The sequence below is a fragment of the Aptenodytes forsteri genome, unplaced genomic scaffold (genome assembly GCF_000699145.1).
Source record: "Aptenodytes forsteri isolate BGI_AS27 unplaced genomic scaffold, ASM69914v1 Scaffold163, whole genome shotgun sequence".
Classification (NCBI taxonomy): domain Eukaryota; kingdom Metazoa; phylum Chordata; class Aves; order Sphenisciformes; family Spheniscidae; genus Aptenodytes; species Aptenodytes forsteri.
This window is the reverse complement of record NW_008795332.1, coordinates 175,244-191,504: the sequence shown is the minus strand read 5'-3', so window position 1 is coordinate 191,504 and position 16,261 is coordinate 175,244.

Here is a 16,261-nt window from a genome sequence, read left to right as displayed (position 1 = left end):
CGGGGCCGGCGCGCGCTTCCCGATTAGTGGGATATTATTAATTATTATTGCCGTTATTAATACCAAAGGGATCTTGGCTGTCTTTTTGTCAGCGCAACCACTCTGCCTTTAAGTCATTAAGCCGCAGAACAATACCGGCGGGCGAGCCGACAAGAGAAATGCCATTGTTCCCTCTCGGCAGCCTGAGCGGCTCGTCCTGCTCCCATGTAAATGAACTTAATGCTCTTCATTCAGGCGCACTCGGAGGGTTCTCATTTACTGCCTCTCTCTCTGTGACAGCATTTTCTCACCAGCCCTGACTGCATAATTAATGCAAATGCAGCCTTAGTGTCATGAGCTGGGCTCCTTTGGTTTACTTTGGTACGACACTTACAGAGGAATATTAACTAGAGAAAGCAGCATCACAACAGGGGTGGAAAATCAGCCTGTCAGGGACTCATTCCAAATGCCATGGAAAGGAGAGCGCCTTCAAGATTGTTTCATCAAGGTGATTGAGAACAAAAACTACTAAGGAAAATTCAAGCTTACATTTATGAGCTTCTCCACATACATTATTTATATCACCAGAACCTATAGGAACATTATTTCCAAGCACATATTCATACAAAGACACTGTTTGGGCTGAGAACTGGAATTAAATGTACACACACACACACACACAAACCCCGGTACTGATCACAGGTAACCAGGAGCACTGTCCAGGACACCCTTTGTGTGCGTCTCTGCCTGCTCACGGGAAGTTCACGGGCATTAGGATTTATTCTAGCACAACTCCACACACGCTCGCTCCTCAAAAAGGTCAGTGAGCCGCATACCCGATATAGCCCTTTGCAGGGATAATCCTGCATTTTAATCCTGCCTGTTCCAATCAAAATTGGCTCTGTTGGGTTCCCCCCCCCCCCAGTAAACCAGACAGCAGTTCTGCACTAAATACATGAGAATTAAAGCAGGAAAGCAGGACTCAGCTATGTTATCAGTACTTTGTACCAAACATCTCAAGGAGAGCATGCCTTTTTTCCAGAACAGCCATGCCGGAAACCTTTATTCTGATTAATCCTGCTTGTATTTTACTACCAGATAGTGCTCTGTCTTGTATTTTTGATCTGTAACAAAACTAAATTTGCAAGCACTATATGTTTACTTTGCTTTGTTGTTTATTCTTTAGTTACGCTGAAAGACATCTCTTTGTATGTTTTTTCTGAATTTGGGCATTTTTGCATAATCTTTCTTTATTGCCTAGTGCTTCCAGGCACACCAGCACTGGTCAGATCTTCTGAGAATGCTGCCCTTTACTGAGCTGCTAATATCATGGTTCACAAAAATATGCGTCAGATTCCTCTCTCCTCCTTCCCCCATCGGTGCTAATTTAAAAAGCGTGAGAATTTTAGCAGTAATAAATATGGACCCTGTTTATCTGCCCTCCTGTGTTGGAGACTCTGGGTCACCTTTTCAGCCTTCTCAATGTGTCTGTAAAACTGAAGACTGCTGCTAATATCATGGTTCACAAAAATATGCGTCAGATTCCTCTCTCCTCCTTCCCCCATCGGTGCTAATTTAAAAAGCGTGAGAATTTTAGCAGTAATAAATATGGACCCTGTTTATCTGCCCTCCTGTGTTGGAGACTCTGGGTCACCTTTTCAGCCTTCTCAATGTGTCTGTAAAGACTGAAGACCCAAGTCTTTTTTGCCTAGGAAGCTGAGATTTTCTGGTGATCCCAAAACCTGAACCTTTAACAAAACCAGCATCCAGCATAGCAAAACCTGTTATTAAATGCTGAAAACTGGTGACACCCCATCTGCTGAATCAGAGCGAGCTGGTTCTCTGGTTGTTTACTTCCCAGTGAACAGGCAAATCAAGCCCTGCCAGAGGACACACGACTGATCTGTGGGTAGCTCAAGTGAGGGTGAACGTGTTTTGTCACCTGCGTGCATGCAGCACAGTCACCATCCCTCTTTGTCCAGGATTAGCGCCCAAAAGGAGTGCAGCCACCCCAAAGGGGCCTTGCGCAGGAGGTCTGTGCGAGAGGAAGCTCTGGGCTCCGGGAGTCGGATGTCACGGCAGGAGGGCGAGCCCTGTGATTGCAGCCACTGGGGTCCAGGCTGCACAAAGTGTCACCCACCTCCAGACACACGGCGCTTGCTCTTCAGAAAGTGACACAGCTAATTATGTACAGAGCTCAAGTGCAAAGGTTTCCTTCTTCTTTTTTTTTTTCTTTCTGCAATCCCTCAAAGCCAAAAGCATTCTGCACACCCCAGGCTTCAACTTTTAATTGCTTTACTCCCATTAACGCAATTAACAAAAGCAGCCCTGCTCCGTGCTGCCGAGTCCTGCCCCCCAAGCCGTGCCGGGCAGCCGAGCCACCACGCTCTGGCAGGGCAGTGACTCGATTCCCCAGGCGGGCGCGGAATCCGGCTTCCCCAGGGTCAGGCGTGGGCGGCGGGACAGCCTTACACCTCCCTGCTACCCCGTCACTGAGGACCGCACCAACTGCAGGACCTCACCAGTTTAATTGAATACACAATAACTGAAAATAATGCCTTCATCCCCTCTAATACACCACACAACCGAATGGATCAAAATGAACATGCCAGTCAAACGGTTTATTTTAGACAGGAAACAGCCCCGCAGACCATTATTACAAATTAAAGGTATTATATTGAAGTCATTTTTAATCCCTTATAAATGAATAACCCTTCTACCAACATTAAATCATTTTCTTCTGCAGAAGTAACATTTCCTCTCTGTGGCACAGGATATATTCCCCCGCAGATCAGGGAGCTATCCTTCCATTAGAGCTGGTGGCGGCTGATTACACTGCACCAGGACTCATAAAATTCTCACAGAACTCGCACTTGCGTCTTCCCAGGGCAGAGCTGCCTTATCTCATCCATAAGCAATAATGCCACTTTATTTTCAGTAATCAGCACGCAGATGATTATTTAGACGCAGCCTCATAATCCTCACACCAACTAGGAAAGATCTTGATTTGAAATCTGCAGTCAAGAAATTCCACCTATTGCAAACACGCAACGTGGGAGCTTAGCTCCTCTCTGTGCCGCGGTGCAGGGAGGTTGTCTTGGCTTATTTATATTTGTTAAGCTAGACAAAAAGTAGAACACGAGTCTGGGAAAAGAGCGAGTTCTGACAACTTTTAGCATCAACCGTACAATGTCCATTTCGGCACAGCTCTAATAGGGCATCAATATTGTCATTTTAAACTCGGGATCAGTACACAAATGTGCTATAAATGGGAAAATCCCTTGTGATACTAGTGTGAAACATGCAGCTCATTGATTTTGTTCTTGATGGTCTGCTATTAAACTAGCGAACATGCTGACCTTGTGTGCAAAGGCAGAATAGTGTGCATGCAACATAAAGTTGAAAAACAGCTTTAAAATGACTGTTTAAAACTGTAGACTACAAACCTTAAAATATAGACAAGCATTCCATAGTTTATTTTAAATTGGCAACCACAATTTAACAAGCTATTCTAACAAAGGATTAGCATAGCATGTGCTTTTCTTTAGCCATCAATTATGACACAGGGTAATGCAGGGCACAACTTAAGTGTCAAATTACAATATGCTATACAAAACCACTTTACAACACTGCCTTCTGTTTGCTTAGCAATTACTACAATGCACACTGCTTTCCCTGGAAAGCCCTGGTCAGAATACTTCTTGAGAATTATTCTACATGTGCATGTACTTAGAGATTACAAAACGTTGGCTGCTTCTTTACCATATTTCTACCATTTAAATGAAGAAAAAATATGCCGGTATTTATTTTTATGCTCTAATTTCAAATAAAAATTCAAGTGCATATCTTTGCTGCAGATTCCATTAGATAAACATTTTTATTTTTAAAAAATTGATTAAATATTGAATATTCCCATAGGATGAAAACAGCAATTTCCATTTAGCTCAATGACAGTTTCAGATACTTGATCTGTTATTAGGCATAAAATTAACAGTTTTATCAATTTCAAATATGGGATGATTGCATGCAGATACTGATATATGCAAAATATACAGTGCTAAGAAGATGTGTGGATAATTTAGCAAGATTTAAAATCAAATCTTCACATAAATCAGTCATACTTACAAATGCCTGCCTTATGAATTGAAAAAATAATAAGAATTATATGTATTTTAAATAAGAAAGTTTTTATTATCCTTGTCACGTGAATATAGATTGTATTTCATGTGAATAGGGAGGGGGAGCCCCCTGTTTTAGCTATTTTTTCTGTTCTGCTGTCCTTTCTCCTGCATTTGCCTAAAGGCTCTCAGTAAATTACACTCCAAGTAAATGACTGTAATTTACCCGTTGAATTCCCTTGTTCAGGAAAAGCACACACCACACATTCCAGCATTTCCACAGCTCAAATTTACCATTCTCGATGTCAAGAACAATCCACGGGCAGTAATCTGAAACTGTTTGAGCCTTCAAATAAGGGAAATTAGAAATGTTTTGAGCGCTAAGATTTTCAGTGTGAAGATAAAATCTGATAAAATCTGTAACAGTTCAATGCCTTCTCCTTTATATTTATAAACAGGGCATTAGATGTACTGTTAAGCCAGTACCCTGATACCGGCTCAGCTCGGCCAGTGTTGCACGGGAAGCAGTATTAGTAATAAAAGGAAAGCATTTTTAATGAGGTAAAAAATTTTAAAGGCCTAACAAAAAAATAAATGTAGATGACCTTACAGCAAAGCCGAGAAGCAGCACATAGTGCTGAAGCCCCGATCCCCCTTAAACCAGCGGCCAAACTCCCTGCGACTTCCGCCAGGCTGGAATTTCCCCTGAATTCCCGTCTAGGCTTAAATTCAGCTATTTGTTATTCGACGGCTCTATCCTGACAACATAGCTAAGGCTGTACAGCTGGGCAAATCTCGAAATTAAAATATTCTATAAAACAGGATTTTAATTAACATCTAGAGCGATTAAAGCAGAGAAATCCATACATGTTTGTGATGAATTATCCCACGCGGTGGTGGGGAATGTTCTGGGCCCGGTGACGGATACGCTGCACGACCAGACACAAATACCTCCTCTCGCCTTACCACGCACAAAACCCCACCGTTAGCACACTCAATAACCGCAACCGCCTATTTCGCTCTGTCTAAAGGCAGGTTTTCATATGGTAAAACTGTTATAAATCCTCATTATCCTAAATAAAATTACAGCACTTTAAACATTTCCAGGGAGAACATTCTCTCTTCTAAACAACTACCTTAGCGAGTAATAGGAAGCAATATGGTTGCACTTGTGTCACAGTTGGAAGTCTTTTTAAACTGTCGCCCTGCTAGCAAACCAATTCTACATATTAAAATGAATGGATTGCTTATTTCAAGGGGAAAAATCATTTATAAAATCAAGACCATTATTAAGATACTGTGACTTATTTCCATTCCAGAGTGCATGAGAAACAGATAAATGCAGCAACCTATGCACACTGAAATGTCTTTTTTTTGATGCCACAATTTTCTTTTTTCAAATGAGTCATCCATGCGTACAAGTAAATTAAAAATTGATCTAGATTCCACATGCAAGGAGCTGAAGTTTTTACACGTTTCTGTATTACAAACAAGTACAGATCTCACAAACATCTGGCTACAGGCTTTTATTTCTAAAACGTAAGAGATCTTCCTCCTGCCTTCCCTGCTAGATACTCGCACTGCGCAAGACACCCGAAGGCATACATGCAGTATTTAGGCTGGGTCACTGTAAACATACCTGACCTGCAGCAGATTACTGTACATTTTTAGTGTGTAATTGGCTGACCTCCTCATCAGTTGTTGTCTTAGTCTGAAATAATACCCTGGCCTGGCCGTATCGCCTATTTATTCAGGACCCTTTAACAGATTAGTTGTTTGGATTAAATCTAATCAGAGGTTCAGTTAATGCACCACAGCAGGTTTGGGAGCGTGCACCTTGTACTCACTGAGTAAATTATAGGAACCCTATAATTTGATGAGAACATGTGGGCATTTTTCCACAAGCTCATAAATTACTGATTGCTTTTTGTAGGTTTCATTGATACTAATGTGTGCTTCCCTCCATGTCTCTGCCCCAGATTGTTGCTGGCACAAACATCGCCACTTGGAAACCTAGTAAATTACTGAAACATGTTTAATCATGAGGTTTAAAAACTTTGCACATTAATGATGGGGAAGGCTGCTGCTCTTGAGCTGCAAAACAGCCTCGCTGTGGGTTGCCCAGGGCAAAAGGCTTCTAGCACAGATCTGCTTTCAAGTACAATGGCGTAGCCCGGGATTAGCACATGAGATCTTCTCAGATGGGGCTCTTCTGCCTGCAAACTCTTGCCTGCCAGCACTTCCATTTTTCTCCCACTTGGTCCCACTCCTCAAACCAGAGAGCAGGCTCTGCACACGCTGTACCTTGTGCAAACCTCATTTTAATGGGAAAGGCAGCTAATAATAAAGCAATTAGCTGCTCAACTAAGAAACTGCCAGTTTTGCTGTTGTCCTTTTTTTAATCATTGAAAATTTCTCCATTAATTTCAAGCCATTTGTAGTATCCGTTTTCATAATTGCAAACCTGGATGAATTGTTTCTAGAAGTTGAACCATGGCTGATGCCAGCAGAACCTATGAACACATAAAAGCTTCAGTTTCTAATGTCACTATCAAGCCAAAAACAATTACACCCATTTGAATTATGGCAACCAATAAACTTAGATAATCACCATATGCAACATAACATTTTGGCACTTGAACTAAAAACTCTTGTAGACAACTATAGATTGCTGCTAATGTTGAGCGTTCTTGTCCTACCCAAGGCTGCCAATAGAAATGCCAAAGCTGCTGAATACTGCTCATCCTCGTAATGTTGTCAGTGAATGGCACATTCACACAGCCCCCAATCCTCTCTTCCCAGGCATGGTCTTCTCCAGCTGCAGCTTAATTTCCTGTGACTTGCCTAATTACTGTAATTAAGGATTAATTGCCATTAATTATTCACACATAAGCTCATCGCAAATCATGGGGTAAATGTCTTATGAAAGCTGCCATACAAGCCATGTATAAACACACTGGGATGCTCCAGGCAGGAGAATCTATCACTCAGCCCTGAAGCAAATCTCTGTGCTTCTCTTACAAAAACAGCTATAACTCTCAGAAACTCGACAGTCTTTCCAGGTAAGCATTAGGTTACAAAGCATGTTTTCCTGTGGAAGCCACAACGGTTTTATTAGTACTATAAATGCTGTTTTATCTTTCCAACTGCTATTTTTATGTTTCCATTTTTATTCTACGGTGCTCAGTTTAGGACAAGCATTTGCTCGGAGGAGGAATGTTTGCAGTTGCTGCTCCCCCACCCCGCACCGTGGCTGTCGGAGGTTTGCAGCGCAGCACCATGTGACAGGATCAGCATGCCAACAACAAAACCCAGCTCCACATCAGCTGCGGGACAGGGATGGAAACCCCTGGTGCTTCCATATTCCCAGCTAGCAAAGCCAGTGTCTGCATGCTGAGAGCACTCAGCACTCAAATATCCTCCGAGAGGGTAGACCATCCTGCAAGACAGGGCTGGGAAAAAACATTGAGCCCAGCAAAAACAATGGATGTGACAGAACCAAACCGGGAGCCCTAATGAAATGAGCCCAGCACTGCGCTAGCTGGCTTGATGGTTCCTCTGCTTTATTTTAACTGTCTTTGCTATCCACTTTCAAAGCAAGCTAAAGGAAGAGGCAGGTTTCTTTGTTAGTGCACCAACATAGCATAGGACGTCGGGAGTGTGGGCAGGTGGCATTGGCTGATCTGTGTACAGCTACCGGAGAGGGCACCAAAGCCAGCACCCCCTTTCCCAAAACTCTGTGTTACTGTCAATCTCTCCCAGTTCCTTCGACGTCAGGTTTAAAACTGTAAGAATTTGATTTAACAGAATGAACTGCAGTGCTGTGGTGTGCTGCGCAAAGAGTCAAGGAGATCCTATATCAATGCTATGCGTTACCACCAAAACACTGCCCCAGGAAATTTAAGTATAAGCAGGCAGAATGTTGTTCTAATTGTTATGTTAGTACCTTCTGCAGCAAATTAATGCATGAAACATTTTCATTTCGGTACATAAGTTTGTGTGTGTCTGAGTTAAACATTTATGTTAATGGACCTTCTGGCAGATCTGTAATGTTTCAAATACTCTTGTAGAACAGCTTTTTCTAAATACATCATTTAGCAGTTCTTTCCCCATTTTCTACCTGATCTGGGGGCATGCAGGAAGGGAAACTATTTCACAGTTTTAAAAACCTCCTGCTTGAGTAACTACAAAACTCAGCTGCGTTCAGGCAAGGTAGCAATTAAGCCTCCACTGCCACTAGCAATGTAAACTGTATTAAAAAAAAAAAATTAAATAAAAGGCACACTAATAGCCAGCATATGCTGTCATCATAACACCCTGCATCAGCATGCTGCACTCCCCAGCCACCGCGTGCAGGCTGCGCCTCGCTCCCTGCACCCAGTCCCGCTCCCCATGGACCGCGCCAGCCCCGAGCATCCTGCTGGGCTGCGGTGGGTGGCTGGTGCGTGGTGCCTGGGTGCCCACCCATGTGCATGGTGGACCTCTGCCCAGGGCTGCCCTCTCCCCATAGCACGGCTCCTGGATGCTGTCACCACGCCAGCTGCCCTAGAAACCCTCTGTTGATCTCCATCCTACAAATCTGTCAGGAGGACACATACGCAGCGTTGGGATGGCTGCCAGGATCCTGGAGCATGCCAGGACGCAGTGCTGCGGGGCACGGAGCAGGGAAGGTGCCCTCTGCCCCTGCGGGTGCCCATCAGGCTGGGGGTGATGTGCATTTCTGTCTGGTGGGAGCATGTGCTGGGACATAGCACATGTCCGCATGCAGGGCTCAGGAGGGGTGAGAGCTGGCCCCAAACTCTCCCCTAGCCCATGCCCGGACCTCTCAAAAGCACGAGCAGGTCTCGGGCCGCCTCCAATGCCTGGGGCTGCCTGCAGCCCTGGTCCCACATGTCTGCTCGCTGCTGGTGTGCCCTAAATTGATATTTCCCCATCTCTGGCCACCTTGGTGCTCAGGCAGCTGCCAAGCTCTGCCGTGTTGCTCTCCATTTATGGATCCCAGCTCCTCATCATAACACCCTGCATCAGCATGCTGCACTCCCCAGCCACCGCGTGCAGGCTGCGCCTCGCTCCCTGCACCCAGTCCCGCTCCCCATGGACCGCGCCAGCCCCGAGCATCCTGCTGGGCTGCGGTGGGTGGCTGGTGCGTGGTGCCTGGGTGCCCACCCATGTGCATGGTGGACCTCTGCCCAGGGCTGCCCTCTCCCCATAGCACGGCTCCTGGATGCTGTCACCACGCCAGCTGCCCTAGAAACCCTCTGTTGATCTCCATCCTACAAATCTGTCAGGAGGACACATACGCAGCGTTGGGATGGCTGCCAGGATCCTGGAGCATGCCAGGACGCAGTGCTGCGGGGCACGGAGCAGGGAAGGTGCCCTCTGCCCCTGCGGGTGCCCATCAGGCTGGGGGTGATGTGCATTTCTGTCTGGTAGGAGCATGTGCTGGGACATAGCACACGTCCGCATGCAGGGCTCAGGAGGGGTGAGAGCTGGCCCCAAACTCTCCCCTAGCCCATGCCCGGACCTCTCAAAAGCACGAGCAGGTCTCGGGCCACCTCCAATGCCTGGGGCTGCCTGCAGCCCTGGTCCCACATGTCTGCTCGCTGCTGGTGTGCCCTAAATTGATATTTCCCCATCTCTGGCCACCTTGGTGCTCAGGCAGCTGCCAAGCTCTGCCGTGTTGCTCTCCATTTATGGACTCCCAGCTCCCTTGATCTGGGTAATTAGGGTTTATGTGTTAACTGGAGTAAATACAAAGATGGAGTCACAGGCATAAATTTCCAAGCGCAGTTGAGGAAGATGCCTTAGCAGACCAGTGCTGGGCCAGTGCTGTTGCCGGCATCGGGGGCACAAGGAGGAGCGGGCAGGTGAGTGCCCCCACAGCGGGTCTGCCCCAGCCCGGGGCGGTCTCCTGACCCTAGTTCCCACGTTTCTGGGCCTCGTGGGCTGGGATAGGGAAGGCTTCCTTGTGAGGTAGACGCCCGGCACCGAGCAGAAGTGCAAGAGCAGAGCCTGCTCGGCCATGAATTAATGTTGCTGAAAGTACCTGGAATGAGACCAGGTTTTACGGCCGCAGCAGCCACAGGCAGGTCCCAGGGAAGGAGCATACGATGAAAGGTCACTGCAAAAGGCCGAGTGCTGGATTGAAGCTGGGGTGAGCCGGAGCCGTCCCCACTGCCTTCCCAGCTCCGCTGGGTCTAGGAGCTGGCTGCACGCTCCAGCGGGAAGGGACCCGCTCGGGGTGCCCCGTCCCGGTGTGCACAGAGCCGGGGGAGGACACTTCTGGTGTGCCAACCAACAGCTGCTACACTGAGGGCAGCCAGACCCAAGATGTGAAATCTCCTCCCAACTCACATCCCGCTATCTCTCTGAAAGCAGTACCTGTAAAAAATGTAACTTCTCTGACAGAAGCGCTATTATTCTTGAAATATGTGACTAAATATTACACAGTAAAAGCATTTTCCCTCTTGAATTAATTACATTTCACTTCACCCCCCCTCTTCATACGTAAAGGCTTTCACTGTCCAGTGAAGGAGGCCCTCCTCTCCTGAGCAGATATGAAATTTGGCAAGCCTCATTTATCCTGAAATTTATAATTCAACAGATGCTTTTGCTAACGCTTCTTGATAACATTGCAGCAGAAGTACAAGTCTTAATTCCTGGGCATGGGAGGCTGAATGCAAATATAAGTATTACTATTATATTTTTAATCCTGCTTTTAAGTATTACGCTCTGCATGGTTTCTGAATCAGTTTAAACTTTCCTGGAAACTTTTATAATAAACAGTCCTGCTACATAATTTGATGTTTTTAAATGAAAGCATCCAAGCTAATCTATACAAATTAACAGATGTCCTCCTGAAACAGTTAGAAACAAAGAAATGCAGATGCGAACATCATCAGCATCCAAATGAGCTTATTGTAGGACCCTTTAAGGCACATCTGAGCATAGCTCCAGCCTGTAGTCTACCTTTCAACTTGCAAATGACAGTGTCACCAAACACTGTCCTTCCATCAATCAAGCTGGGTCATGAATATACAAAAGGCAGCAGAGAAGCTGGCTACCTCCTGCAGTTCAACTTGGCCTAATTATCTGGGCCTTTCTTTTTGTTCCCGTCTGAAGGGTATACACCCAGTCAGCTGCTGGGCAGCCCCAGGCCTCATCACGGGAGGTTACGCACACTGACCCTCCTGCGGACAGCCAATGCAAGTTAAATGTGAGCACCAAATGTCATCTTTCTTATTCATCATTATAAAACTTCCCTCCCCTTTCAAAATACCAATCTGCTGCCATTTTCAGACCCTCCCCCGCACCCCTCCAAGCTGTCATTTCGCAGCGCTCGCTGCCAGTTGAGTGAATTAGCATCCTAACTGATGTGCTGTTATTCTCCCATGCATCCCTCGGATGCGTTAACTAATGACCTCCCCCCAGAAAATCCAGCCGGTCGTCAGCGCCTCCTCGCCGGTCATCAGCTCCGGAGCATCCTAACTGATGTGCTGTTATTCTCCCATGCATCCCTCGGATGCGTTAACTAATGACCTCCCCCCAGAAAATCCAGCCGGTCGTCAGCGCCTCCTCGCCGGTCATGCAGCTCCGGCTGGCTCCTCCTGCAACACGGGAACCGCCAAGCCGACGGCCGCCCGTAGGAAAAGGCCTTTTCCCGGGGAGAGCGGCTCTTCGCGTCTCATCCAGAGCAAATCGGTGCTAACGCGCTGCTGTCATGTGCCACTGGCAGCGACAGGAGCCCGAATGCTCCCAGGCCACCAAGTCCCCAAGCAACGTCACCTCAGCGCCCGTGCCAGCACCGGGACCTTTCCTCCCACAGCGAGGACCCGCTCGCGGCAGAGCCATGTGTAACACTGGCCGGAGTCTTTTCTCTGGGAGGGAACAAAAGCACAGCCGGGCTGCTGCACCGGCCAGGCTGCCCTGCAGCCCTCCCCGCACCGCTGGCAATGCTGCCAGGCCGGGGGGACAGTGCTCACGGGGCGAGGAGACCCCGAGAGCAGCCCGGGCGCACCGGTGTGCAGCTGTACCTTTGTGCACGTAACCCTGTCTGTGACTTGGAGGGCTGCAGCGAGCCAGAGCAGATGGTGCTCCGGACCCCGGGGTGCTGCGGGAGGTGCCAAGGCCCCACAGCGGGCTGAGGGGGACGCTGCCCGGCCCGTGTGGCAGCTCTCCCTCACAAATGCCACCCCTGAGCTCCGGGAAATAGACCCTGGGCTGAGGCACAGACCCAGCCATGCCCCATGGCCAGGGCTTTGTCTTCGAATGCTCCAGCTTTGTAACAGTTTCAACTCTTCAGCAATTTACTCCTGTCATTTACACTTTTTCCAAAAGATTTTCTGTCACTTCCTGCAAACAAACATGCAAAAGCCCTCTTGCCTGCCCCCGGTTATAAAACCACATCTGGCGAGCGCAGTCCCCCAGCTGCAGGTGTCACCCCCATGATGAGGAGTGAGTGACCCACGGGGCAGGAACATCCATAGACTGTGCTGCCCCTGCAGTCAAAGGAGGCTTTTGCCCAGGCTCAGATGTGGGTGTTGCTGTAACAGAGAGGGGGACTGTCCCCAGAGAGGCAGAGGAGGAGGAGCAGGGTCTCCAGAAGTGAAGGGCCAGATCAGCATTTCCTCATGCCAACACGAGGCCACAGCAGTGCCGTGCCCGCGGGCCAGTTTGCACGCCCACTCCGGGCGCTCTGCCGTGCCGGCGACCACACACGGCCCTGGCCCCGCTGCCACCCCTGCATCCCGGCAAGGGGAAGGTTGGGCGACCTCCCCTCACCCAGCGCGGCGTGCTGGCCTGCCCGTGCCCCTCCAGCCCCTGTGCCGGGAAGGGGCTCTCAGAGTTAAAAAGACTTTTGAAACTGAAAGGCAATTCATGTAAGTGAAATACCTCAAGGCCTGAAATTCCCTGTAGGACCCCAGAAACTCTAGAAACACAGAGCAGGGAAGAAATCTTCAAATCCCTCTTTTAGAATTGAAATCACTTTATAGACTACCAGAGCTCGAATAAATGTGGGAGGAATTTTAATGACGGCAGGTATTTCCTGCCTATAAATGATTGTCACCTGGTGAGAGGATTGATCTTGGGGGTGGGAACACCTGGGGTTGGCTCAGCAAAGCCCTCTCGCCCTCCCTCCAGCCACTGGGCCCCCAACCTTGGCTGATCCTGGTGAGCCCTGCTGTGCTCCGGGCACAGATAACGTGAGCCCTGTGGCGGCCGTCAGGATCAGCCCTTGCTATGAACACATGCAAACACCTGCAAAAGCATCTTGGCCACAGATGTGAGAGCCATGACCCCGTGCCATCTCCCTCCTCTGTCCAGGCACGAGTGGGCACTGGGCGTTCCCACAAATCCCTCTTCAGAGATGTCCATAGAGCGGCGGGGAGTTAGGGAAAAGTTAATCCTGGGAATGACCTTTAGAAGGAAAATGTAGCACAGATAATTTATCGCACAGAAATGAAAGCAAAAATAAAATCTGCATCCCTAATTTCTTCTTCCTTTCAAAGCTTGGTATCTGATTTTGCAAACTGTATTATATATGTTTACATTTCTATAAAAGCAAGTGCTCCTTGGAGGAGCAGCTTAGGTAATTCGCATTTGCATCATGTGTAGCTATGATAAATAATAAATATGTAGCTGATAAATGGTACTGTGCAACTGGAAGACCTATTTTTTATTGAATGGCTGACTAAATACTCATGTAAAAGTCATAACTTGATGCTTCTTTTACCCTGGGGCTGCAGTAATTTATTGTTGTAATTTATACACGCTGCCTTGGTGAGGGGACAGTTTTAGACTAGCCCAGGGACTGTCCCGTCCCACCGGCTCCTCCCTTTGAGTGCGTGGGGGGGGGGTGCCAGGGGACGTGTGATGAGCAGAGAGGTGCGATGGGTCAAACCATGGTGTTTGGGGTGAAACGGTGCCACGAGAGCAGGGAAAAGGCAAGCACAGAGTCACCCGCTGTGGAGCTGCGGTGCGTGGCACGCGGTGCGTGGCATGCGGTCATGGCACACAGTCATGGCAGAGCAGAGGGACCATCCTCCCCAGGACCCCGGCATGGGATGATGCGCAGGAGAGGACCTCGGCTGCTCTGGCACCACCAAGTCCGCACGGTGCTCTTGCACCATCAGCACACGCTTCAGAGCCACCCGTGCACAGGCACCTGCGTGCAGAGGCACGCGCGCACCGCAGCATGTGTTCTCCCGCACACCCGCACACCCAGGTGGATGCAGGAGTCTGTCCTCACCTCCGCCCGTGTCCCATTCCTGGTGGATAATAAATCCCCATCCCAGGGCTGGATCCCTCTCATGGGGATGTGATTTCAACCCCGCTCGGATCAGGAAATCTCTGCCCTGCCCACCCCGGGCTGACTTCATGAAACTGCTCTGGGGAATTCACCAATAGCCTAAAATCTGAAACTCAAGCAGGAAAACTGAGGTTCATAAAGCAAAGACCTGCTGTCCAGCCTGTGAGACAGAGACAATAAATCCTGCAATGTACAATGGCTGAAACTTTTCTTTAAAAAATGTACAGAGGACAAAACCATCCCTCCCAAAACACAAGTGGGCCCCATCACTGCCAACGATCAACAGGATTAATTGGAGAAGGAATTTAAGAAATACATTCCAGGCAATATTCTGCCTTTGATAATTTAGAGGCAGCCATGATAACCACTATTTGTACATGACAGTCATATGAAATAATAAACCTTGCTAGCTATAAACATTACCAAATTCTGACACTATTGATTTATTATGTCTAACAGTGACATCAAACCGAACAACTGACAGAAACAATGTTACAGCTTTAAGAGCAGTTTGTCAACGATTAATTCTGCCAAACGGGGTTTAGTTTTATGCTGGGACTGCTTGTCTAGCAGTTGTCAATCCAAGCAAAAATTACTACTGCCACACGTCTGCTCACGCCAGCCCGAGGCACCGCTCTGCTAGCCCTCATTACCCCTATCACTGCAAATACAGATGCAAGGCCAGTCCCTATTTAATATGCGTGTTAATTATGCAAATTATTAATTGGGCTGGTGCTTGAGGACTTGTGTTTATGCCCAGATTAGAGTCAATAACTGTATCACACAGCATTTTAAGCCTGACCTGTGACAGAAATAAAGCTGTGCTGAAAGCGACATTTTCTCCTGCCTGCGCAGCGCTGCGGCTCCTTGCCGTGCCGGCTGCGGCGGCTGCAGCGGCTCCGCCGGGCTCCGCACACCACGAGAGTACAAGGATCGCTCCCGCTGGCAGTGCGAGGCTGCGTGGCACCTGCCCGGCACAGTGGGCTTGTTTGCTCCCAAACATACCATCGTCGGCACTCCCGGCTTTTTCCAGGTATTTTTCCAGCCATTTTCTCTTCCAGCAGGAATGTGGGTTTGCACTATTTATATTACACTGTCAATAAAAAGTGTATGACATGATATTATACGTTGTAAATTTGATTTTTTTTTAAATCAAATACATTTAAAGGCACAAAGATGGAGGGTAAAGCTATGAGGCTTTTCCAATTAAAATTTACAGCAGACAATGTTGTAAATTTTATACAGTTGTAATGCTTGCTGCAGTTGTGCTGAAATGGGAACTATTGATCAGCCTGATTTCCCAGGATACATGAGGGGGAAACAAGGTATTGCACGAGCAGAAACAAAACTTTCATTTGTAAAGCCTTCTATTATACTTTACTGCCCTCATTTGGTTCCAGATGCATCTCTCTTAGCAGAAGAAATAAGGTCAGAGCCTCTTCCCCAAAGAATAATGGAGCACAGGAGTTGAGCAGGGAGCTCCATGTCTCTGCACTGCACCCTGCCTCTGCTGGCTCGCCCAGCGCAGGTGCCGGTGCAGAGGAGCGGTGCTGCTGGGGCTGCAGTGCAGCACGGAGCACCTGGCACGGGGCAGCCGGTACAGTGCGGGGGGCTCGCCGGAGTCCCAGGACCGGCACCTGGGGGTGCCTGAGGGGCCCCTGAACGCAACAGAAGGTCTGTGGGCACTGGAAAATCAGTTTGGGAACAGCGAGTCCACGTCTCTAGCAAGGATAAGATTTACAAATGCATCCAGCCTGATTTACTGAGTGGAACTTAGAAGATGGCCCATTAAAAACAAAAGGGGGAAGGCACAGGGACGTGGCCAGGAAGAGGCAGCCCCGGCCAGCAGCGCTGA